Genomic DNA, 27835 nt, shown 5'->3' with positions numbered 1-27835 from the left:
GTGTTTATCCTCATTGTTGGAGCTTGCCGGTTCTTGCAATCTCTTTTTCAACTGCGTCCATTTTCACCGCTTTGAGGTAAGTACTGATTAATTTGTATCCCTGCTAATTTTTATGGCATTATCATATTGTCTTCACGTGTCCCAAAGGACTTAGATTTTGTCATTTATTCGGTAGTTATTCGATTCGCTTATGGTTGCCTTTTACATGTATTTTCATGTGTCACTCATTAACCTCATTAAGGATAATATTCGTTATCTAATGTACCTACCTTAGTGTAGATCCCAAATCGCCTCGTGCAAGTCGAAAATATTCACGAAGCATGGCCGTTATCCTTCCGACGCTATTATTTACTCTGTGGACTATTATTAAGTTTTGTTGAATTCCCGATAATAAGGAAAATTAATGTAAACAGCAGATTTATTTTGAGACATTAAAATTAATGAAAGTTGATATGTTTAATATTCGGCTAGCCGCCATGTTGTGTGGCTCGAGGTGCATTGTCACATTTACTGATATAGATTATAATAATGAATTGATGTCCTTTAGTCTCGCTAATACTCGAGAACCGATTTGGCTCATTTTGATTTTAAAATGTTGGTGAGTGAAAGTTCAGGGAAGGTTTAAAAGGTGAGAATATTATGAGGTATATGTGGCCTTGGAATGGGCCCTGAATATTTTCCGTAAGAAGGACAGGTAAAGTTCGTTATGAACGACTGCAACCTTTTCTTTTGCATATTTAAATTAGTGATAATGGTTGCACATAGTTGGAGCATATAACATTGGAAAGAAAAATAAATTCCCATTCTTGCACTCGAATTTCGTCTTCTGCGTTATTTACCTTGAATTTGGGGAAAGTATTCGAAAAAATGCTGAAAATTTAGTGACATATAGGCTCACTATCCCCTTGATTGTTGATTTACCTCATAAAAAGCTGATTTATCATTGTGGGTAAACTTTTCTCGGGATTCCCTCCGGGTTAATGTTTTTATATCGGCCAACGTTTCAAGTACCGTCTCGGCACTCATCATCAGGGCTGAATCATAAGGGCAGCTCATTTATCACTGTTTATTCACAAATAGGGTGCGCGAAATGATTTTCACATACTTTACGTTAATTTCGTTACTATCAGTTCATTGTTGATGTTAACGTAGTCAGTTGATTTTGTAGTTTGACATAGCGCCAATATTTACTTGTAAGTGCGCGAGAAATTAAATACTTTGATCATTCATAATGCTAAGGAGATGGCGACCAAACTTACGTCGTTCAATTCAATCAAATATGCAAATCAGATTAATCGGTTAAGACGCAGTACTCATGTGATCCTGCAATGAGTTGCATTTAACTATGATTGGGTTGTAAATTATTGTACCGATAAATCAGTGCAGTTGGGGAAATACTAATAATTTTTTAATATTGCAAGGAATTTCTCTTCTGACTTGGTATCATAAATAAATATGGAAAGTGGAACTGGTTGATTGGCATCTCAGTGGATGTTCCTGTTAATAGTGGTAGATTTTAATCTTGGTGAGTGCTTCTTGTGATTTACCAATATTCACCCTTACAGTTTATATGTGTGGACTAAGAGAAATTTTTTACATCTTCATTAGTAGGTGGTGAAGTAACAACCTGACGATTGGATCATCGTTCTTCTGATTCTGGTGGGCAACAATTACTCCAGGGTGACTCTCTTCTGCCTTGGTATCATAAATATCTATGGGAAGTGGAACTGGCTGATTGGCATCTCAGTGGATGTTCCTGTTAATAGTGGTGGTTTTTAATGTTGGTGAGTGCCTCTTGTGATTTATCAATATCCACCCTTATTGTTTATATGTTTGGAGTAATCGAATTTTTTACACCTTCATTAATAGGTGGTGAAGTAAGGACTTCACGATTGGATCATCGTTCTTGTGATTCTGGTGGGCAACAATTATTCAAGGGTGACTCTCTTCTGCCTTGGTATCATAAATATCTATGGAAAGTGGAACTGGCTGATTGGCATCTCAGTGGATGATCCTGTTAATAGTGGTGGTTTTTAGTCTTGGTGAGTGCTTCTTGTGATTTACCAATATCCACCCTTACAGTTTATATGTATGGCCTAAGAGAAATTTTTTACGTCTTCATTAGTAGGTGGAGAAGTAACAACCTAACGATTGGATCATCGTTCTTCTGATTCTGGTGGGCAACAATTACTCCAGGGTGACTCTCTTCTGCCTTGGTATCATAAATATCTATGGAAAGTGGAACTGGCTGATTGGCATCTCAGTGGATGTTCCTGTTAATAGTGGTGGTTTTTAGTCTTGGTGAGTGCTTCTTGTGATTTACCAATATTCACCCTTACAGTTTATATGTATGGACTAAGAGAAATTTTTTACATCTTCATTAGTAGGTGGTGAAGGAACAACCTGACGATTGGATCATCGTTCTTCTGATTCTGGTGGGCAACAATTACTCCAGGGTGACTCTCTTCTGCCTTGGTATCATAAATATCTATGGAAAGTGGAACTGGCTGATTGGCATCTTAGTGGATGTTCCTGTTAATAGTGGTGGTTTTTAGTCTTGGTGAGTGCTTCTTGTGATTTACCAATATTCACCCTTACAGTTTATATGTATGGACTAAGAGAAATTTTTTACATCTTCATTAGTAGGTGGTGAAGGAACAACCTGACGATTGGATCATCGTTCTTCTGATTCTGGTGGGCAACAATTACTCCAGGGTGACTCTCTTCTGCCTTGGTATCATAAATATCTATGGAAAGTGGAACTGGCTGATTGGCATCTCAGTGGATGTTCCTGTTAATAGTGGTGGTTTTTAGTCTTGGTGAGTGCTTCTTGTGATTTACCAATATTCACCCTTACAGTTTATATGTATGGACTAAGAGAAATTTTTTACATCTTCATTAGTAGGTGGTGAAGGAACAACCTGACGATTGGATCATCGTTCTTCTGATTCTGGTGGGCAACAATTACTCCAGGGTGATTCTCTTCTGACTTGGTATCATAAATATCTATGGAAAGTGGAACAGGTTGATTGGCATCTCAGTGGATGTTCCTGTTAATAGTGGTGGTTTTTAGTCTTGGTGAGTTCTTTTTATTTCTTTTTATCCACCCTTATTGTTTATATGTTTGGAGTAATCGAATTTTTTACATCTTCATTTACCCCTTGGTTGGGGGCAGAAATTTCCTTATCTTTCACCTGGTGGGGAGCAAATCCAACGATTTTCGGAGATGCCGTTATTGGAAAAAAAATTTATAGTAAAGCTATTGCACAAAAATGGCAATATACTTCAAATATATTGGTATAGAACCTCTGACAAAGCAAAAAACATGCAATGATGCATAAAGAATGAATATTCATGCCTTCTCCGCATAACATTGTGACGCGACGGCACGCGCGACTATAGTCGAGCTCCCCACATGGGGAGTATAGTCCGCTTGCGACTATAGTCGCTCTCCCCAGTTAAGGGGTTAATAGGTGGTGAAGCAAGGACCTCACGATTGGATAATCGTTCTTCTGATTCTGGTGGCCAAAATTCTCTGTGAGGATGATTTTCCTCTGGTATCGTAGCCGAGAATTGGATGACTTAAACATAGGGAGTGGAAAGTGGTATTGATACAGCTTGCTTATTTTTTAATGTTGCTGTTTTTTGTGTGTTTACATGAGATGATGGTTTAGAACTCCGTAGGTTCTTAGTTGTCGTTATCTTGCTTGGTTATTGTGTAGCTTAATTCTGTAGTAACAGATATTTTTCTTTATTAATAGGCAGAGTTATCGGTGTCGTAGTGATGTATCCTGTTTGGTTTCTTTTGTTGGTGGGAGACATTCACAATAAGGATTATTCTGCAGCAACAATCTGCCTATTACGCCATTTTGGGTGAAGAATCTTAGGAGGCACAGCTTTATCCGTAATCTTTGGTTTTATTTTACTCATTATCCTCTCATATATGGTTGATATTTAATTAGTTTTGGTTAATGTACTTGATGGACTCTCTCATTCCTTTTTTATTGTCATTTTTATATTTGATGCAGTTTAATGGAGTAATAGAAATTTCTTAATTTTTTTAGTAGGTGACATATAAATGGTTCATTTCCACACCCGTTTGACCACATATCTGCATTCCTCATGCAGTAGCCGTACCGTTTTGGGCATATTAATATAATAGAGGAACTATTATCGATGGATTCTTTGGCAGTTGTTCCCATACTTATGTTGTTGGGTGGTTATGTGAAACTTGCCAAGTTCTCTGCAAGTAAATTCTTCGTCAATATTTTGAGTGATTACAATTTTTTTAATTTCTTCATTTTCAGGCAATTTGTTCTTATTACCTTGTGATGGAACATGTTAATACCTTCTGATGGTGAGCATGGTTCACAGCCATAATGAATCTCCACAATGTAGTGAAGCAGGCATGATATTCTGCAGTAGAATTAGAAGGTTGTGCACTTAATCCTTGGCAGAGATGCCTGGTGTTTTTCTGTTGTTTCATTTAAGATAGGGAACAATGGAAATCCCTCGTGTATTGTTTATTCTTAAGTATGGGTTTAACATATGGTATGGTGACATTCTTGGGATATTGCTGTGAGGATGAAGATGCTATTTTCTAAAATGCATAGCTTTGTTATTGCGATTCTGCAGTTTTTAATTCAGGGAGGATTCTTTAAAGATTTCCGTTTTTGTTCATTTTATCTTTAAAATCTCATCTTGTTCTTGTGTATCAAGTATGTTATTTTCATTATGTATTGGCTCTATTAAGTGGGCATTGCATAGTATTTTAGCTGACCTGAGAGAATACGTGTTAAAGTTCCCAAAGCATTATTATTGTTTTTGTGTAGTCATAGCATTTCTTAATGCGAGTATTCTGCTTTTTCTTTTCAGGTGTTGCTTCAGTCCCTTGATGTCCAGTGGCCTTGTGAAAAGCTGTTTCTATGTAATAGGAGTTCATCTTTGAAGTTCCTCTGACATTCAATGTGGCTTGTTCTAATACTTTTTGTAAATAAACCAATATTTGAAAATGCCTGATTTTCTTTGACATTTCCTACGTTTGTCACCGAGATTTCTGTTTGTGTGTTGTCATCGCTGTAGCAGTCCATTAACACCATGTTCGTAAGTAATATGCTTTAATGTCAATTCGCATACGCCACGGATTTATAAGTGGCCGGTTAATATGTCCTGATTTGGAATAGTGAAGTAGCGGTCGGCTGTAGCTCGCTGCTCGTAGTGCTGATAAATGACAACAGATGGCGCCACCGTCGCACAGTTGATGTGTCCGACGTAGTTCGCGTGGTTATCGCTTGATGGCGCATAAATCGGAAATCGGAGACCGTCTCTTGAGTAGTGCGGACATTTCGTCATGGGTTCGTCATCGTATCGTCCGGCCGTCTCCTTGTTGTCTCCGGAGACGCTTACCGCTTCCGGGAGGCGGTCTCTTTGGTTTCTGTAGAGAGTCTCTAAGGATTCGGGGGAGACAGTCTCCCGTGTGCTAGCTGGGTTAATGACAACATTCTCAACGACAGCATTCTAAACGACAACATTCTCAACGAAAACATTCTCAACGACAACATTATTAACGACAACATTTTCAACGACAATGTTTTCAACGACAACATTCTCAATGACAAAATTCTCAACGACCACATTCTCAACGACAACATTCTCAACGACAACATTCTCAACGACCACATTTTCAACGACAACATTCTCAACGACAATATTTTCAACGACAACATTCTCAATGACAAAATTCTCAACGACAGCATTCTCAACGACAACATTCTCAACGACAACATTCTCAATGACAACATTTTCAACGACAAAATACTCATAGACAACTTTTTCAACGACAGCATTCTCAACGACAACATTCTCAACGACAACATTCTCAACGACAACATTCTCAACGACAACATTCTCAACGACAATATTTTCAACGACCACATTCTCAATGACAAAATTCTCAACGACAACATTCTCAACGACAACATTCTCAACGACAACATTCTCATAGACAACTTTTTCAACGACAACATTCTCAGCGACAACATTCCCAACGACAACATTCTCAACGACAACATTCTCAACGACAACATTTTCAACGATAACATTTTCAACGACAACATTTTCTACGACAACATTTACCACGACAACATTTTCAACGACAACATTTTCAACCAAACATTCTCAACAACAACTTTTTTAACGACATTATTTTCAACAACAACATTCTCAACGACAACATTCTCAACGACAACATTCTCAACGAGAACATTCTCAACGACAGCATTCTCAACGACAACATTTTCAACGACAACATTTTCAACGACAACATTTTCAAAGACAACATTTTCAACGACAACATTTTCAACGACAACATTTTCAACCACAACATTCTCAACGACAAATTTTTCAACGACATTATTTTCAACAACAACATTCTCAACGATTTTATTCTCAACGACAACATTCTCAAAGACAACATTCTCAACGACAACATTCTCAACGACAACATTATCAACGACAACATTCTCAACGACAACATTCTCAACGACAACATTTTCAACGATAACATTTCAACGACAACATTTTCAACGACAACATTTTCAACGACAACATTTTCAACGACAACATTTTCAACGACAACATTTTTAACGACATCATTCTCAACGACAACTTTTTCAACGACATTATTCTCAACAACAACATTCTCAACGACAACATTCTCAACGACAACATTCTGAACGACAACATTCTCAACGACAGCATTCTCAACGAACACATTCTAAACGAAAACATTCTCGACGACAACATTCTCAACGACAACATTCTCAACGACGATATATTCTACGACAACATTCTCAATGACAAAATTCTCAACGACCACATTCTCAACGACAACATTCTCAACGACAACATTGTCAACGACAACATTCTCAACGACAACATTCTCAACGACAACATTCTCAATGACAACATTTTCAACGACAACATTCTCAACGACAATTTTTTCAAAGACAGCATTCTCAACGACAACATTCTCAACGACAACATTCTCAACGACAATATTTTCAACGACAACATACTCAATGACAACATATTCAACCATAACATTCTCAACGACAACTTTTTTATCGACATTATTTTCAACAACATCATTCTCAACGACAACATTCTCAACGACAACATTCTCAACGAGAAAATTCTCAACGACAGCATTCTCAACGACAACATTCTCAACGACAACATTGTCAACGACAACATTCTCAACGACAACATTCTCAACGACAAGATTCTCAGCGACAACATTCTCAACGACAACATTTTCAACGATCACATTTTCAACGACAACATTTTCGACGACAACATTTTCAACGACATTATTTTCAACCCCAACATTCTCAACGACAAATTTTTCAACGAAATTATTTTCAGCAACAACATTCTCAACGACAACATTCTCAACGACAACATTCTCAACGACAACATTCTCAACGACAACATTCTCAACGACAACATTTTCAACGATAACATTTTCAACGACATCATTCTCAACGACAACATTTTCAACGACAACATTTTCAACGACAACATTTACAACGACAACATTTTCAACGACATCATTCTCAACGACAACTTTTTCAACGACAATATTCTCAACAACAACATTCTCAAGACAACATTCTCAACGACAACATTCTCAACGAAAACATTCTCAACGACTGCATTCTCAACGACAACATTCTCAACGAAAACATTCTCAACGACAACATTATTAACGACAACATTTTCAACGACAATATTTTCAACGACAACATTCTCAATGACAAAATTCTCAACGACCACATTCTCAACGACAACATTCTCAACGACAACATTCTCAACGACAACATTCTCAACGACAACATTCTCAACGACAACATTCTCAACGACAACATTCTCAACGACAACATTTTCAACGACAACATTCTTAACGACAACTTTTTCAACGACAGCATTCTCAACGAACACATTCTCAACGACAACATTCTCAACGACAACATTCTCCTTGACAATATTTTCAACGACAACATTTTCAACGACAACATTTTTAACGACATCATTCTCAACGACAACTTTTAAACGACATTATTCTCAACAACAACATTCTCAACGACAACATTATCAACGACAACATTCTGAACGACAACATTCTCAACGACAGCATTCTCAACGAACACATTCTAAACGAAAACATTCTCAACGACAACATTCTCAACGACAACATTCTCAACGACGATATATTAAACGACAACATTCTCAATGACAAAATTCTCAACGACCACATTCTCAACGACAACATTCTCAACGACAACATTCTCAACGACAACATTCTCAACGACAACATTCTCAACGACAACATTCTCAACGACAACATTCTCAATGACAACATTTTCAACGACAACATTCTCAACGACAACTTTTTCAACGACAGCATTCTCAACGACAACATTCTCAACGACAACATTCTCAACGACAATATTTTCAACGACAACATTCTCAATGACAACATATTCAACCATAACATTCTCAACGACAACTTTTTTATCGACATTATTTTCAACAACATCATTCTCAACGAACACATTCTCAACGACAACATTCTCAACGACAACATTCTCAACGATAGCATTCTCAACGACAACATTCTCAACGACAACATTGTCAACGACAACATTCTCAACGACAACATTCTCAACGACAAGATTCTCAGCGACAACATTCTCAACGACAACATTTTCAACGATAACATTTTCACCGACAACATTTTCGACGACAACATTTTCAACGACATTATTTTCAACCCCAACATTCTCAACGACAAATTTTTCAACGAAATTATTTTCAGCAACAACATTCTCAACGACAACATTCTCAACGACAACATTCTCAACGACAACATTCTCAATGACAACATTCTCAACGACAACATTTTCAACGATAACATTTTCAGCGACATCATTTTCAACGACAACATTTTCAACGACAACATTTTCAACGACAACATTTACAACGACAACATTTTCAACGACATCATTCTCAACGACAACTTTTTCAACGACAATATTCTCAACAACAACATTCTCAAGACAACATTCTCAACGACAACATTCTCAACGAAAACATTCTCAACGACTGCATTCTCAACGACAATATTCTCAACGAAAACATTCTCAACGACAACATTATTAACGACAACATTTTCAACGACAACATTTTCAACGACAACATTCTCAATGACAAAATTCTCAACGACCACATTCTCAACGACAACATTCTCAACGACAACATTCTCAACGACAACATTCTCAATGACAACATTCTCAACGACAACATTTTCAACGATAACATTTTCAGCGACATCATTTTCAACGACAACATTTTCAACGACAACATTTTCAACGACAACATTTACAACGACAACATTTTCAACGACATCATTCTCAACGACAACTTTTTCAACGACAATATTCTCAACAACAACATTCTCAAGACAACATTCTCAACGACAACATTCTCAACGAAAACATTCTCAACGACTGCTTTCTCAACGACAACATTCTCAACGAAAACATTCTCAACGACAACATTATTAACGACAACATTTTCAACGACAACATTTTCAACGACAACATTCTCAATGACAAAATTCTCAACGACCACATTCTCAACGACAACATTCTCAACGACAACATTCTCAACGACAACATTGTCAACGACAACATTCTCAACGACAACATTCTCAATGACAACATTCTCAATGACAACATTTTCAACGACAACATTCTCAACGACAATTTTTTCAAAGACAGCATTCTCAACGACAACATTCTCAACGACAACATTCTCAACGACAATATTTTCAACGACAACATACTCAATGACAACATATTCAACCATAACATTCTCAACGACAACTTTTTTATCGACATTATTTTCAACAACATCATTCTCAACGACAACATTCTCAACGACAACATTCTCAACGAGAAAATTCTCAACGACAGCATTCTCAACGACAACATTCTCAACGACAACATTGTCAACGACAACATTCTCAACGACAACATTCTCAACGACAAGATTCTCAGCGACAACATTCTCAACGACAACATTTTCAACGATCACATTTTCAACGACAACATTTTCGACGACAACATTTTCAACGACATTATTTTCAACCCCAACATTCTCAACGACAAATTTTTCAACGAAATTATTTTCAGCAACAACATTCTCAACGACAACATTCTCAACGACAACATTCTCAACGACAACATTCTCAACGACAACATTCTCAACGACAACATTTTCAACGATAACATTTTCAACGACATCATTTTCAACGACAACATTTTCAACGACAACATTTTCAACGACAACATTTACAACGACAACATTTTCAACGACATCATTCTCAACGACAACTTTTTCAACGACAATATTCTCAACAACAACATTCTCAAGACAACATTCTCAACGACAACATTCTCAACGAAAACATTCTCAACGACTGCATTCTCAACGACAACATTCTCAACGAAAACATTCTCAACGACAACATTATTAACGACAACATTTTCAACGACAATATTTTCAACGACAACATTCTCAATGACAAAATTCTCAACGACCACATTCTCAACGACAACATTCTCAACGACAACATTCTCAACGACAACATTGTCAACGACAACATTCTCAACGACAACATTCTCAACGACAACATTCTCAACGACAACATTTTCAACGACAACATTCTTAACGACAACTTTTTCAACGACAGCATTCTCAACGAACACATTCTCAACGACAACATTCTCAACGACAACATTCTCCTTGACAATATTTTCAACGACAACATTTTCAACGACAACATTTTTAACGACATCATTCTCAACGACAACTTTTAAACGACATTATTCTCAACAACAACATTCTCAACGACAACATTATCAACGACAACATTCTGAACGACAACATTCTCAACGACAGCATTCTCAACGAACACATTCTAAACGAAAACATTCTCAACGACAACATTCTCAACGACAACATTCTCAACGACGATATATTAAACGACAACATTCTCAATGACAAAATTCTCAACGACCACATTCTCAACGACAACATTCTCAACGACAACATTGTCAACGACAACATTCTCAACGACAACATTCTCAACGACAACATTCTCAACGACAACATTCTCAATGACAACATTTTCAACGACAACATTCTCAACGACAACTTTTTCAACGACAGCATTCTCAACGACAACATTCTCAACGACAACATTCTCAACGACAATATTTTCAACGACAACATTCTCAATGACAACATATTCAACCATAACATTCTCAACGACAACTTTTTTATCGACATTATTTTCAACAACATCATTCTCAACGAACACATTCTCAACGACAACATTCTCAACGACAACATTCTCAACGATAGCATTCTCAACGACAACATTCTCAACGACAACATTGTCAACGACAACATTCTCAACGACAACATTCTCAACGACAAGATTCTCAGCGACAACATTCTCAACGACAACATTTTCAACGATAACATTTTCACCGACAACATTTTCGACGACAACATTTTCAACGACATTATTTTCAACCCCAACATTCTCAACGACAAATTTTTCAACGAAATTATTTTCAGCAACAACATTCTCAACGACAACATTCTCAACGACAACATTCTCAACGACAACATTCTCAATGACAACATTCTCAACGACAACATTTTCAACGATAACATTTTCAGCGACATCATTTTCAACGACAACATTTTCAACGACAACATTTTCAACGACAACATTTACAACGACAACATTTTCAACGACATCATTCTCAACGACAACTTTTTCAACGACAATATTCTCAACAACAACATTCTCAAGACAACATTCTCAACGACAACATTCTCAACGAAAACATTCTCAACGACTGCATTCTCAACGACAACATTCTCAACGAAAACATTCTCAACGACAACATTATTAACGACAACATTTTCAACGACAACATTTTCAACGACAACATTCTCAATGACAAAATTCTCAACGACCACATTCTCAACGACAACATTCTCAACGACAACATTCTCAACGACAACATTGTCAACGACAACATTCTCAACGACAACATTCTCAATGACAACATTTTCAACGACAACATTCTTAACGACAACTTTTTCAACGACAGCTATCTCAACGAACACATTCTCAACGACAACATTCTCAACGACAACATTCTCAACGACAATATTTTCAACGACCACATTCTCAATGACAAAATTCTCAACGACAACATTCTCAACGACAAAATTCTCAACGACAACATTCTCAACGACAACATTCTCATAGACAACTTTTTCAACGACAACATTCTCAGCGTTAACATTCTCAACGACAACATTCTCAACGACAACATTCTCAACGACAACATTTTCAACGATAACATTTTCAACGACAACATTTTCAACGACAACATTTTCCACGACAACATTTTCAACGACAACATTTTCAACCACAACATTCTCAACAACAACTTTTTTAACGACATTATTTTTAACAACAACATTCTCAACGACAACATTCTCAACGACAACATTCTCAACGACAACATTCTCAACGACAGCATTCTCAACGACAACATTCTCAACGACAACATTGTAAACGACAACATTCTCAACGACAACATTCTCAACGACAACATTCTCAGCGACAACATTCTCAACGACAACATTTTCAACGATAACATTTTCAACGACAACATTTTCGACGACAACATTTTCAACGACAATATTTTCAACCACAACATTCTCAACGACAAATTTTTCAACGAAATTATTTTCAGCAACAACATTCTCAACGACAACATTCTCAACGACAACATTCTCAACGACAACATTCTCAACGACAACATTCTCAACGACAACATTCTCAACGACAACATTTTCAACGATAACATTTTCGACGACATCATTTTCAACGACAACATTTTCAACGACAACATTTTCAACGACAATATTTTCAACGACAACATTTACAAGGACAACATTTTCAACGACATCATTCTCAACGACAACTTTTTCAACGACAATATTCTCAACAACAACATTCTCAAGACAACATTCTCAACGACAACATTCTCAACGAAAACATTCTCATCGACTGCGTTCTCAACGACAACATTCTCAACGAAAACATTCTCCACGACAACATTATTAACGACAACATTTTCAACGACAATATTTTCAACGACAACATTCTCAATGACAAAATTCTCAACGACCACATTCTCAACGACAACATTCTCAACGACAACATTCTCAACGACAACATTGTCAACGACAACATTCTCAACGACAACATTCTCAACGACAACATTCTCAGTGACAACATTTTCAACGACAACATTCTTAACGACAACTTTTTCAACGACAGCATTCTTAACGACAACATTCTCAACGACAACATTCTCAACGACAATATTTTCAACGACCACATTCTCAATGACAAAATTTTCAACGACAACATTCTCTACGACAAAATTCTCAACGACAACATTCTCAACGACAACATTCTCATAGACAACTTTTTCAACGACAACATTCTCAGCGACAACATTCTCAACGACAACATTCTCAACGACAACATTCTCAACGACAACATTTTCAACGATAACATTTTCAACGACAACATTTTCAACGACAACATTTTCCACGACAACATTTTCGACGACAACATTTTCAACCACAACATTCTCAACAACAACTTTTTTAACGACATTATTTTCAACAACAACATTCTCAACAACAACTTTTTTAACGACATTATTTTCAACAACAACATTCTTAACGACAACATTCTCAACGAGAACATTCTCAACGACAGCATTCTCAACGACAACATTCTCAGCGTCAACATTCTCAGCGACAACATTCTCAACGACAACATTTTTAACGATATCATTTTCAACGAAAACATTTTCAACGACAACATTCTCAACGACAACATTCTCTATGACAACATTCTCCACGACAACATTCTCAACGAGAGCATTCTCAAAGACAGCATTCTCAAAGACAATATTCTCAACGACAGCATTCTCAGCGACAACATTCTCAACGACATCATTTTTAACGACAACATTCTCAACGACAACATTTTCATCGACAACATTCTCAACGACAACATTCTCAACGACAACATTCTCAACGACAAATTTCTCAAGGACAACATTTTCAACGACAACATTTTCAACGACAACTTTTTTAACGACAACATTCTCAACGACAACATTCTCAACGACAACATTCTCAACGACTACATTTTCAATGACAACATTTTCAACGACAACATTCTAAGTGACAAGATTTTCAACGACAACATTCTCAACGACAACATTCTCAACGACAGCATTCTCAACGACAACATTCTCAACGACAACATTCTCAGCGACAACATTCTCAACGACAACATTTTGAACGATAACATTTTCAACGACAACATTTTGAACGACAACATTTTCCACGACAACATTCTCAACGACAACATTTTAAACGACAACATTTTCAAACACACCATTCTCAACGACAAATTTTTCAACGACATTATTTTCAACAACAACATTCTCAACGACAACATTCTCAACGACAACATTCTCAACGACAACATTCTCAACGACAACATTCTCAACGACAACATTCTCAACGACAACATTCTCAATGACAACATTTTCAACGACAACATTCTCAACGACAACATTCTCAACGACAATATTTTCAACGACAACATTTTCAACGACAACATTTTCAACAACAACAACAACAACAACAACCAACACAACAACAACAACAAAAACAACAACAACAACAACTTGAGACGCCGAGCAGAGCGGACATGTTTCGACTGCGCTCCCGAGCTCTTCACTTTCAAGTGTTTCTATCGGAGTATTTGCGAAGTTTTTTTCTGTGAGTGCTTCGGAATATTTGTTTTTCGTTGCGGGATACCTCACGCAACCCTAGTGTTCAATTTTTAATTGAATAAGTGCTTAATTTCACCGAAAAGTGACTCAAAAACACTCTCGTCAAATCTTGGATCCCGTTTCATTACCCATCCTCGCCGACACCTCGGAGTCGGTGAGAGAGGAAACGAGAAGACCAGCAAAGTGCTCTTTTTTTCACATCGAGACAACAATTGTATCGGATATACTGCAATTTTCAACTCACCAGACATTATGTCGAAGATGATCAGCCCACCGCATTCACCAAGGAGGATGTCTCCGTCTTCCAGTCAACTCGGCGACACGACTAACGATAGGAGGGTAAGAAGTGCTCCGTCGTCACCTCAGAGACGTGCTCAGGTTGCCACTACAGCCCCTCCGATTAATTACAGAAGTTCGCGTAATCTGTCATTATCCCTGGAGTCAATAAATGACGAAATAAAATCGCCGACGACAGTATTGCGCCGCGAAGGCGGTATTTTAACTACCACAGTAAGGCGTATTCCGACAACTATCGGTGTCCGCTCACTCCCTTTCTCTTCTATCACTGGCAAAGTTTCACCGACCGAAATTAATTACGGAATTCATAATTCATTTGTCCATGCAAGTGGTGGAGCCATAGATACTCAAAGTTCCGATGCCCGTGACGTAAACCGTCCCCCGGACACCGCTTTCCCCATTACTAAGGCGACGAGGGAGGGGGAAATCACCTCTTCAGCTGAGACGAGGCCACGCTCGCTCGCGGCGAGCCCAAGGGGAGGGGGATCGAGTGCGGTAAGCGGGGCGGACCCTATTCGATGCGAAGGCGAAGCCGCGAGCATTAGCGACGCACCCCAACGGGGCAGACCGTTAGTCAGCTACGCGCGGGTGACGGGAGGGAAGGAAAATCGACAAGCCCAAAGCAACGGCGATAACCCACCCCAACCTTTTAAATTCGTCACGAAAAAGATAATACCATTGAAATCGGGACCCACAGGGAAGACGGGAATTATTTTCAACGGCCTCCCAGGCGTTCCCATAGCCCAATACATCGAGGCGATGGCCGAAGAGGTGGGCGGCAGACAGATAACGCACGCCACAAAACTTCCAGGGGATCGAGTTTGTTTCTATTTGAAGAATGAAGACATTTTAAACGACTTCATGATGAATAAAGGAGGTCTCACCATAATGAATAATTTTTTAATTGCGAACCGCATGGTTCAGCAAGTGGAGCAGCTAGTCGTCTCAAACGTGCCCCCAGAATTCCCGATTCCCGATTTGTTGGAAATTATCTCCCAAATAGGAAGAGTCGTGAGCCCCGTCACCACCCTGGGCGTGGGAATAAAAAGAGATGATCTAAGCCACGTCGAGTCGTGGAGGAAGCAGGTCTTCATCGTACGTCGGGAAGGTGTGATTGTACCCGAGTCGCTGCTCTTGGATTTCGGCCCCGCCAAGCACCGAATTTTCTTCAACTTTAATGACCCTCGGTGCTTTAGATGCAACGAAGACGGACATTTTGCCTCCGCCTGCAAGGCCAATCTCGACCAGGCAAGGGAAAGCAGGGCGAATTTTAACCCTCGCATAAACGACGGCAAAAAACAACATAATAATGACGCGCCGGCCGCATCACTTAAGACCCCCACCCCCGGAGGTGCAGATCACCAAATCATAGCGCCGAAAAAAAATATTATCACCCCAATTCCTCTCCCTCCTCACCCCACCGAGGAAGCGGACGTTGCCAATCATGAAAAAAATGACGGGAGCGACACGCCCCCCGAGACCAAGACTTCTCACTCCACCCCGCTACCTTTACCCACGCAACACGCCGCAAAAAACCCCTCCTCGGACGAATTGGTTGCCACAGACCATAATCTTGATTCCCACGCCACCGAAGCAGCTACGGAAGATCATCAAACAAACAACCCGCACGCACCAACTAGCCTCTCTCAAGTGCAAGGCCAAACAAAAAGGAAACACGTCAGGGCGGAGGAAAGAACGTCTCCCCAAAGAAAACGATTAATCCCCACCCCATCCGATGAACGGGGATACAAAGAGATAGAAGATTACCTCAACAACCATCCACAAGAAGGATTTTTAGATAGTCCAAAACTCATTTTATTCCTGAAAGAAACGAAAGGAAAGAAGAACATTACGGACATGGCTAAGAATTTTTTTTCAGACACGCATGCCCTCGTCGAAACGTTGAGAGAGCTTGTCGAGAACAAAGCGGTTAAAGATGTTGCGTTAGATATGAGGATCCACAGGTTTTTTTAAGGCCCTAACTAACAAACCACCGCATAATCAATGACGTCCGTAAGAGGGAAGACCATCAACCTGACCACCCTAAACGTGCGTTCTGTAGCCAGCAACGTAAAAAGTCAACAGCTCAAATTTTTCATCGAGCGGTGGGAACCAGACATCCTACTTATGCAGGAAACAAACGCGGACCACCTCCAACCCTGCCTCCGCAGCCTCGGCTATTCTTTCAGCCTCAACCCCACCCACAGAGTAGCCGCGGGAACTGGCATCGCAATAAAAAAGAACCTCGCCCCCAACATAACGAAGGAAAACACCCTCTATCCGGGGCATGCTACAGAACATCGTTTCGAATTTAGCTCAGGCTCCACCTTACGCGTTATTAACAGCTACCTACCTAACGACAAGGACATAGCTGTTGAGGTGATACGGAAGATGGACGACGCACTCGAGCAAGGCAGGGCGGAAGACTATCATCCGGATCTCACCATACTGGCTGGTGATTATAATTGCACGCTGTCGCCTCGTCACGACCGCTCATCGAGGATAGAGAGGGAGCCTACGAAGGCGAGGCGTCTCGCTGCACTCATTAGGAAGCACTCTCTATCAGATGTATGGAGGGAAAGGCACGGAAGAAGGGAACGTACCACTCGGCGGCCGACCCCAATATTGCATCCCGCCTGGACAGGATATACACTGACAACATACAGAAAATATCCTCCATCGAAAGGCGAGCCTCGTTCTCGGACCACATGGCTCTATCCATAGACTTCACCATCCAGGATGTAATAAAACCACCTCCCCCGTACTGGAAATTCTACAACTACTTACTTGATAACGAAGAATTTGTCGAATTCATGTCGACAATTATCGAGGAAGTGACGTCTACCCACGAGAGCGGGGACCCCGTCGTCGCGTGGGAAACTTTAAAATCTGAGATTAGAGCCGCCACCAGGATTTATGTACACCTTAGTAAAGACAGAAACATATCCCACATGAGATCGCTCGAGGCGACGGAGGCGACGACTCGAGGAGAGGAGGCGATGAAGGCGAGGGAGGAAATAAGGCGCACGTACAAGGAGGTGGGCGAGAGAGCGACGGCGATCGAGGGATGGGAAGAGATAGCGTCTTCGGAGAATCCGTCGGGGACTGCTCTCTCAAGATCGGTGACACGGATGCATCGACCCCCCCTGACGTCATTGGAAACAGACGACGGCACTATGCTCTCCGAACAGCAGCATCTTGTGAAGTACGTAAAAGACTATTATGAAAAAGTCTTTCAAGCCCCCGTACAGACAGACTCAGCGCTGCAGGAGGACGATTTTATTATTCTTTCGCGGGGGCAGCCGGAATTGACGGCGGAGAGTAAAGCGCGGATGGAGGCGCCCCTGACCCCAGAGGATCTCCGCACTGCACTCTACAGCTTGAACCGAAAGAAAGCACCAGGAATCGATGGCCTAACGTCCGAATTCTATAAGACCTTTTGGACTCTCCTCGCGAAGCCCTTCGCGTCAATGGTCGACGCGAGCCTAGAGAGAGGCATGCTCCCTATCTCCAGCAGATGGGCCGTTCTGAATTTAATTCATAAAAAAGGAGACAGAACAAATTTGAAGAACTGGAGACCAATCTCGATCACCACCACCGATTACAAAATAATTGCGAAGGCCCTTTCCATGAGACTGTCGTCGGCAATGCGAGAGGTGGTATCCCCCGAGCAAGGGTGCGGCGTCACAGGCAGAACCATCTTAGATAACCTGTCCCTAATTCGTGACATTATCGCATATGCGAATGAAACTAATTCTCCACTGGCCATATTAAGTCTGGACCAAAAGGGCGCTTTCGACAAAGTTCGCCATGATTTTTTATTCAATGTATTGAGACGCATGAATTTTGGCGAAAATTTCATAAAAACTTTAAGTACAATTTACGAGGACGCATCATGCCTCGTTAGGGTTGGCAATAGTCTGACTCCTCCAATCCCCTTTAAGCGAGGCATAAGACAAGGATGTCCGCTCTCCGGCCAGCTGTACGCACTGGCCCTAGAGCCACTACTCCACATCCTAAAAACTAAAATTACAGGTTTTCCACTCCCCACTCAAGAAGCACATATTACGCTATCAGCATACGCAGATGACGTAACTTTATTCATTTCGGAGAACGACGCTGTAAGAAATGTGATAAAATCATTCGATTCGTACGCCGCCCTCTCGGGAGCAGAACTAAACGAGAACAAGACTGAAGGGATGTACGTCGGGTCCTGGCGCGGGCGCACGGATAGGCTCGGACCCTTCGCAATCTCCACCGAAGGTGCCCGATTCCTCGGAGTGGTTTTTAAAAATGACACCATCAAAGAGAGAGAAGGACTAGAGGAAGACCTGGAAGTAAAAATTCAAAACGGATTGAGGAGGTGGGAAGCGGCTTCAGGGGCCCTTTCCGTGAGAGGAAGGACAAGGGTCGTAAATCAGTTCGTGGCCCCGACCATCTGGTACCGCCTACAGACCCAATGCATTAGCCCTCAATGCATCCGGCGGGTGCAAGCCGCCCTCACGGATTTTGTGTGGGGTAGGGGCCGAAAACACTGGGTTGCCGGAGCCGTGCTGACGGCCCCGCTCGGGTGCGGAGGACTGGGGCTGACTGACGTGCAGGCAAAAATTACCGCTATGAGGATAAATTTCTTTCAACGGTACGTCACAGGTGAAGTTCAACCGTGGAAAATCTTCGTTTCCTACTTCCTCGAGACCAGGCCTAAGAGGAACGGTTTCTACTCCTCATTGAAAAGCGCCCTCGACACAATGGACGTGAGGTCCGGGGAAAACGGAGGACCTCTCCCCACATCTTGGCCCCCGACGGAGGAATCTCTCCCCTTCGGTTTCCGGAGCGAGCTGTCGAAGCGAACGCGAACGTTTCCCATACACAAAAGCGATATTTACCGAGAAATCGTTGCCAAAAAAAAAACAAAGAGAAGTGGCCCTACAAGGACGGCATATGGGGAGAGTCTACGTGCTGGAAAGCCTTCTGGACGGCGCCAGTCCTGGGGAGGGAGGGGGAGGTGTCTTGGAGACTGGCACATGATCGCCTGGCAGACGCCGTTTTCCTGTCGCGGTCGGGATTGCGAGAAAACTCAGTGTGCAGAGCATGCCCTGGAAGCCAGGCCACGGCCTGGCACATCCTCTACGACTGCAGACAGGCCGGAGAGGTATGGCGGACAGCAGAGGAGTGGATAAAAGGAGTCACGGGCCGCAGGGTGAGGAGCGCACTGGAATTACACAGGGGGAGACCTCCTGAAAGGGGCGGCTATACTAAGCGAGATTTACTGGCAAACTTCATTATAGCCGAAACAAAGGCAAGCATATATCATTGTTTTACAGCAACAGAAAAAGGTGAAAGGTCGGCTCAAAAAACATATGCCGAGTACTTAAAAAAAAGGAATCGAAAGAAGAATCAGGAGGGAGTATATATATCATAAATGCAAGGGCGACACAAAATCTTTTATTGACTTGTGGTGTCAGAGCGGTGTTCTTTCTGAAGTGGAAGAAACGGAGTCAGGGGACACAATTTTAAAAGTGAAGATGGCGCCATAGAGAAGAAAGAATGAAGTAACAAGTGCGGAACCACACGGAGGCATTAACCACTCGGAAGGGGAGGCCACATGCGCGGAGGGATGGGGTCCAAGGTTGCGGTAACCAGCCCCTTCGGCGGACCTCCCCTGTGCGCGGCCCTCCCCTTCGGAAAGTGTAAAGGCGGTGAAGAGATGCAAAAAGAATAATGACTGAAAATGATGATTTTATTGAGAAATAAACCAAGGTGACGACGAAAAACTTATAAAACCTTAAAAAAAAACCGCCCATAGAATAATAATAATAATAATAAAAAAAAAACATTCTCAAGGACAACATTTTCAACGACAACATTCTCAACGACAACATTCTCAACGACAACATTCTCAACGACAACATTCTCAACGAAAACATTCTCAACGACAACATCCTCAACGACAACATTTTCAACGACAACATTTTCAATGACTACATTTTCAACAACAACATTCTAAACGACATATTTTTCAACGACAACATTCTCAACGACAACATTCACAACGACAACATTCTCAACGACAACATTCTCAACGACAACATTCTAAACGACAACATTCGCAACGACAACATTCTCAACGACAACATTCTCAACGACAGCATTCTCAACGACAATATTCTCAACGACAACATTCTCAACGACAACATTCTCAACGACTACATTTTCAACGATAACATTTTCAACGACAACATTTTCAACGACAACATTTTCCACGACAACATTTTCAACGACAACATATTCAACCACAACAATCTCAACGACAACTTTTTTATCGACATTATTTTCAACAACAACATTCTCAACGACAACATTCTCAACGACAACATTCTCAACGACAACATTCTCAACGACAACATTCTCAACGACAACATTCTCAACGACAGCATTCTCAACGACAACATTCTCAACGACAACATTGTCAACGACAACATTCTCAGCGACAACATTCTCAACGACAACATTCTCAACGACAACATTCTCAACGACAACATTCTCAACGACAACATTTTCAACGACAACATTCTCAACGACAACATTCTCATCGACAACATTCTCAATGACAACATTTTCGAAGCGACAACATTCTCAACGACAAGTTTTTCAACGACAGCATTCTCAAAGACAACATTCTCAACGACAACATTCTCAACGACAACATTCTCAACGACAATATTTTCAACGACCACATTCTCAATGACAAAATTCTCAACGACAACATTCTCAACGACAACATTCTCAACGACAACATTCTCAACGACAACATTCTCAACAACAACATTCTCATAACAACATTTTCAACGACAACATTCTCATAGACAACTTTTTCAACGACATTATTTTGAACAACAACATTCTCAACGACAACATTCTCAACGACAAATTTCTCAACGACAACATTCTCAACGACAACATTCTCAACGAAAACATTCTCAACGACAACATTCTCAACGACAACATTTTCAACGATAACATTTCAACGACAACATTTTCAACGACAACATTTTCAACGACAACACTTTCAACGACAACATTTACAACGACATCATTCTCAACGACAACTTTTTCAACGGCATTATTCTCAACAAGAACATTCTCAACGACAACATTCTCAACGACAACATTCTCAACGACAACATTCTAAACGACAGCATTCTCAACGAACACATTCTCAACGAAAAAATTCTTAACGACAACATTCTCAACGACAACATTCTCAACGACGATATATTCAACGACAACATTCTCAATGACAAAATTCTCAACGACCACATTCTCAACGACAACATTCTCAACGACAACATTGTCAACGACAACATTCTCAACGACAACATTCTCAACGACAACATTCTCAATGACAACATTTTCAACGACAACATCCTCAACAACAACTTTTTCAACGACAGCATTCTCAACGACAACATTCTCAACGACAACATTCTCAACGACAATATTTTCAACGACAACATTCTCAATGACAACATATTTAACCATAAAATTCTCAACGACAACTTTTTTATCGACATTATTTTCAACAACAACATTCTCAACGACAACATTCTCAACGACAAAATTCTCAACGACAACATTCTCAACGACAGCATTCTCAACGACAACATTCTCAACGACAACATTGTCAACGAAAACATTCTCAACGACAACATTCTCAACGACAACATTCTCAGCGACAACATTCTCAACGACAACATTTTCAACGAAAACATTTTCAACGACAACATTTTCGACGACAACATTTTCAACGACATTATTATCAACCACAACATTCTCAACGACAAATTTTTCAAAGAAATTATTTTCAGCAACAAAATTCTCAACGACAACATTCTCAACGACAACATTCTCAACGACGACATTCTCAACGACAACATTCTCAACGACAACATTTTCAACGATAACTTTTTCAACGACAATATTCTCAACAACAATTTCTCAACGACAACATTCTCAACGACAACATTCTCAACGACAACATTCTCAACGACAGCATTCACAACGACAACATTCTCAAGGAAAACATTCTCAACGACAACATTATTAACGACAACATTTTCAACGACAAATTTTTCAACGACATTATTTTCAACAACAACATTCTCAACGACAATATTCTCAACGACAACATTCTCAATGAACACATTCTCAACGAATACATTCTCAAGGACAACATTTTCAACGACAACATTCTCAACGACAACATTCTCAACGACAACATTCTCAACGACAACATTCTCAACGACAACATTCTCAACGACAACATTTTCAACGACAACATTTTCAATGACAACATTTTCAACGACAACATTCTCAATGACAGCATTCTCAACGACAACATTCTCAACGACAACATTGTCAACGACAACATTCTCAACGACAAAATTCTCAACGACAACATTCTCAGCGACAACATTCTCAACGACCACATTCTCAACGACAACATTATTAACGACAACATTTTCAACGACAATATTTTCAACGACATCATTCTCAATTACAAAATTCTCAACGACCACATTCTCAACGACAACATTCTCAACGACAACATTCTCAACGAGAACATTGTCAACGACAACATTCTCAACGACAACATTCTCAATGACATCATTTACAACGACAACATTCTCAGCGACAACTTTTTCAACGACAACATTCTCAACGACAACATTCTCAACGACAATATTTTCAACGACCACATTCTCAATGACAAAATTCTCAACGACAACATTCTCAACGACAACATTCTCAACGACAACATTCTCAAAGACAACATTCTCAACGACAACATTCTCAATGACAACATTTTCAACGACAACATTCTCATAGACAACATTTTCAACGACTACATTCTCAGCGACAACATTCTAACGACAACATTCTCAACGACAACATTCTCAACGACAACATTTTCAACGATAACATTTTATACGACAACATTTTTAACGACAACATTTTCCACGACAACATTTTCAACGACTACATTCTCAGCGACAACAATCTCAACGACAACATTCTAAACGACAAAATTCTCAACGACAACATTATCAACGACAACATTCTCAACGACAACATTCTCAACTACAAATTTCTGAACGACAACATTCTAAACGACAGCATTCTCAACGACAACATTCTCAACGACAACATTCTCAGCGACAACATTCTCAACGACAACATTTTCAACGATAACATTTTCAACGACAACATTTTCAACAACAACATTTTCCACGACAACATTTTCAACGACAACATAGTCAACCACAACATTCTCAACGACAACTTTTTATCGACATTATTTTTAACAACAACATTCTCAACGACAACATTCTCAACGACAACATTCTCAACGACAACATTCTCAACGACAGCATTCTCAACGACAACATTCTCAACGACAACATTGTCAACGACAACATTCTCAACGACAACATTCTCAACGACAACATTCTCAGCGAAAACATTCTCAACGACAACATTCTAAACGACAACATTCTCAACGACAACATTATTAACGACAACATTTTCAACGACAATATTTTCAACGACAACATTCTCAATTACAAAATTCTCAACGACCACATTCTCAACGACAACATTCTCAACGACAACATTCTCAACGACAACATTGTCAACGACAACATTCTCAACGACAACATTCTCAACGACAACATTCTCAATGACATCATTTACAACGACAACATTCTCAACGACAACTTTTTCAACGACAGCATTCTCAACGACAACATTCTCAACGACAACATTCTCAACGACAACATTCTCAACGACAATATTTTCAACGACCACATTCTCAATGATTAAATTCTCAACGACAACATTCTCAACGGCAACATTCCCAACGACAACATTCTCAAAGACAACTTTTTCAACGACAACATTCTCAACGACAACATTCTCAATGACAACATTTTCAGCGACAACATTCTCAGCGAATACATTCTCAACGACAACATTCTCAACGACAACATTCTCAACGACAACATTTTCAACGAATACATTTTATACGACAACATTTTCAACGACAACATTTTCCACGACAACATTTTCAACGACAACATTTTCAACCACATCATTCTCAACAACAACTTTTTTAACGACATTATTTTCAACAACAACATTCTCAACGACAACATTCTCAACGAGAACATTCTCAACGACAGCATTCTCAACGATACCATTCTCAACGACAACATTCTCAACGACAACATTCTCAACGACAACATTCTCAACGTCAACATTCTTAGCGACAAAATTCTCAACGACAACATTTTCAACGATATCATTTTCAACGACAACATTTTCAACGACAACATTCTCAACGACAACATTCTCAATGACAACATTCTCCACGACAACATTATCAACGAGAGCATTCTCAAAGACAGCGATCTCAACGACAATATTCTCAACGACAACATTCTCAGCGACAACATTCTCAACGACAATATTCTCAACGACAACATTCTCAACGACAACATTCTCAACGACTACATTTTCAACGATAACATTTTCAACGACAACATTTTCAACGACAACATTTTCCACGACAACATTTTCAACGACAACATATTCAACCACAACAATCTCAACGAACCCTTTTTTATCGATATTATTTTCAACAACAACATTCTCAACGACAACATTCTCAACGACAACATTCTCAACGACAACATTCTCAACGACAACATTCTCAACGACAGCATTCTCAACGACAACATTCTCAACGACAACATTGTCAACGACAACATTCTCAGCGACAACATTCTCAACGACAACATTCTCAACGACAACATTCTCAACGACAACATTCTCAACGACAACATTCTCAACGACAACATTTTCAACGACAACATTCTCAACGACAACATTCTCATCGACAACATTCTCAATGACAACATTTTCGAAGCGACAACATTCTCAACGACAAGTTTTTCAACGACAGCATTCTCAAAGACAACATTCTCAACGACAACATTCTCAACGACAACATTCTCAACGACAATATTTTCAACGACCACATTCTCAATGACAAAATTCTCAACGACAACATTCTCAACGACAACATTCTCAACGACAACATTCTCAACAACAACATTCTCATAACAACATTTTCAACGACAACATTCTCATAGACAACTTTTTCAACGACATTATTTTGAACAACAACATTCTCAACGACAACATTCTCAACGACAAATTTCTCAACGACAACATTCTCAACGACAACATTCTCAACGAAAACATTCTCAACGACAACATTCTCAACGACAACATTTTCAACGATAACATTTCAACGACAACATTTTCAAACACAACATTTTCAACGACAACACTTTCAACGACAACATTTACAACGACATCATTCTCAACGACAACTTTTTCAACGGCATTATTCTCAACAAGAACATTCTCAACGACAACATTCTCAACGACAACATTCTCAACGACAACATTCTATACGACAGCATTCTCAACGAACACATTCTCAACGAAAAAATTCTTAACGACAACATTCTCAACGACAACATTCTCAACGACGATATATTCAACGACAACATTCTCAATGACAAAATTCTCAACGACCACATTCTCAACGACAACATTCTCAACGACAACATTGTCAACGACAACATTCTCAACGACAACATTCTCAACGACAACATTCTCAATGCCAACATTTTCAACGACAACATTCTCAACAACAACTTTTTCAACGACAGCATTCTCAACGACAACATTCTCAACGACAACATTCTCAACGACAATATTTTCAACGACAACATTCTCAATGACAACATATTTAACCATTAAATTCTCAACGACAACTTTTTTATCGACATTATTTTCAACAACAACATTCTCAACGACAACATTCTCAACGACAAAATTCTCAACGACAACATTCTCAACGACAGCATTCTCAACGACAACATTCTCAACGACAACATTGTCAACGAAAACATTCTCAACGACAACATTCTCAACGACAACATTCTCAGCGACAACATTCTCAACGACAACATTTTCAACGAAAACATTTTCAACGACAACATTTTCGACGACAACATTTTCAACGACATTATTATCAACCACAACATTCTCAACGACAAATTTTTCAAAGAAATTATTTTCAGCAACAAAATTCTCAACGACAACATTCTCAACGACAACATTCTCAACGACGACATTCTCAACGACAACATTCTCAACGAACACATTTTCAACGATAACTTTTTCAACGACAATATTCTCAACAACAATTTCTCAACGACAACATTCTCAACGACAACATTCTCAACGACAACATTCTCAACGACAGCATTCACAACGACAACATTCTCAAGGAAAACATTCTCAACGACAACATTATTAACGACAACATTTTCAACGACAAATTTTTCAACGACATTATTTTC

The 27835-nt window shown here is 39.7% G+C and overlaps 1 long non-coding RNA gene across 8 annotated transcripts; it reads left to right on the top strand.

Moving 5' to 3' along the window:
• The first annotated feature begins 27 nt into the window (after positions 1 to 27).
• LOC124171494 lies at positions 28 to 5015 on the top strand. Of its 8 annotated transcripts, none has more exons than XR_006867756.1 (5): positions 28 to 76; positions 1609 to 1784; positions 2385 to 2560; positions 2644 to 2819; positions 4308 to 4545. It is a non-coding gene; the product is annotated as an uncharacterized LOC124171494 (long non-coding RNA). The 8 variants fall into 8 exon arrangements; XR_006867757.1 differs by lacking the exon at positions 28 to 76 and adding an exon at positions 184 to 1525 and having other exon boundaries at positions 1612 to 1784; XR_006867752.1 differs by lacking the exon at positions 28 to 76 and adding an exon at positions 184 to 1525.
• Positions 5016 to 27835: the final 22820 nt, after the last annotated feature.

This window comes from Ischnura elegans, chromosome X (genome assembly GCF_921293095.1).
Source record: "Ischnura elegans chromosome X, ioIscEleg1.1, whole genome shotgun sequence".
Taxonomy (NCBI): domain Eukaryota; kingdom Metazoa; phylum Arthropoda; class Insecta; order Odonata; family Coenagrionidae; genus Ischnura; species Ischnura elegans.
The sequence above is the reverse complement of the archived record's forward strand: the minus strand, read 5'-3'. Positions and strand labels throughout refer to the sequence as shown.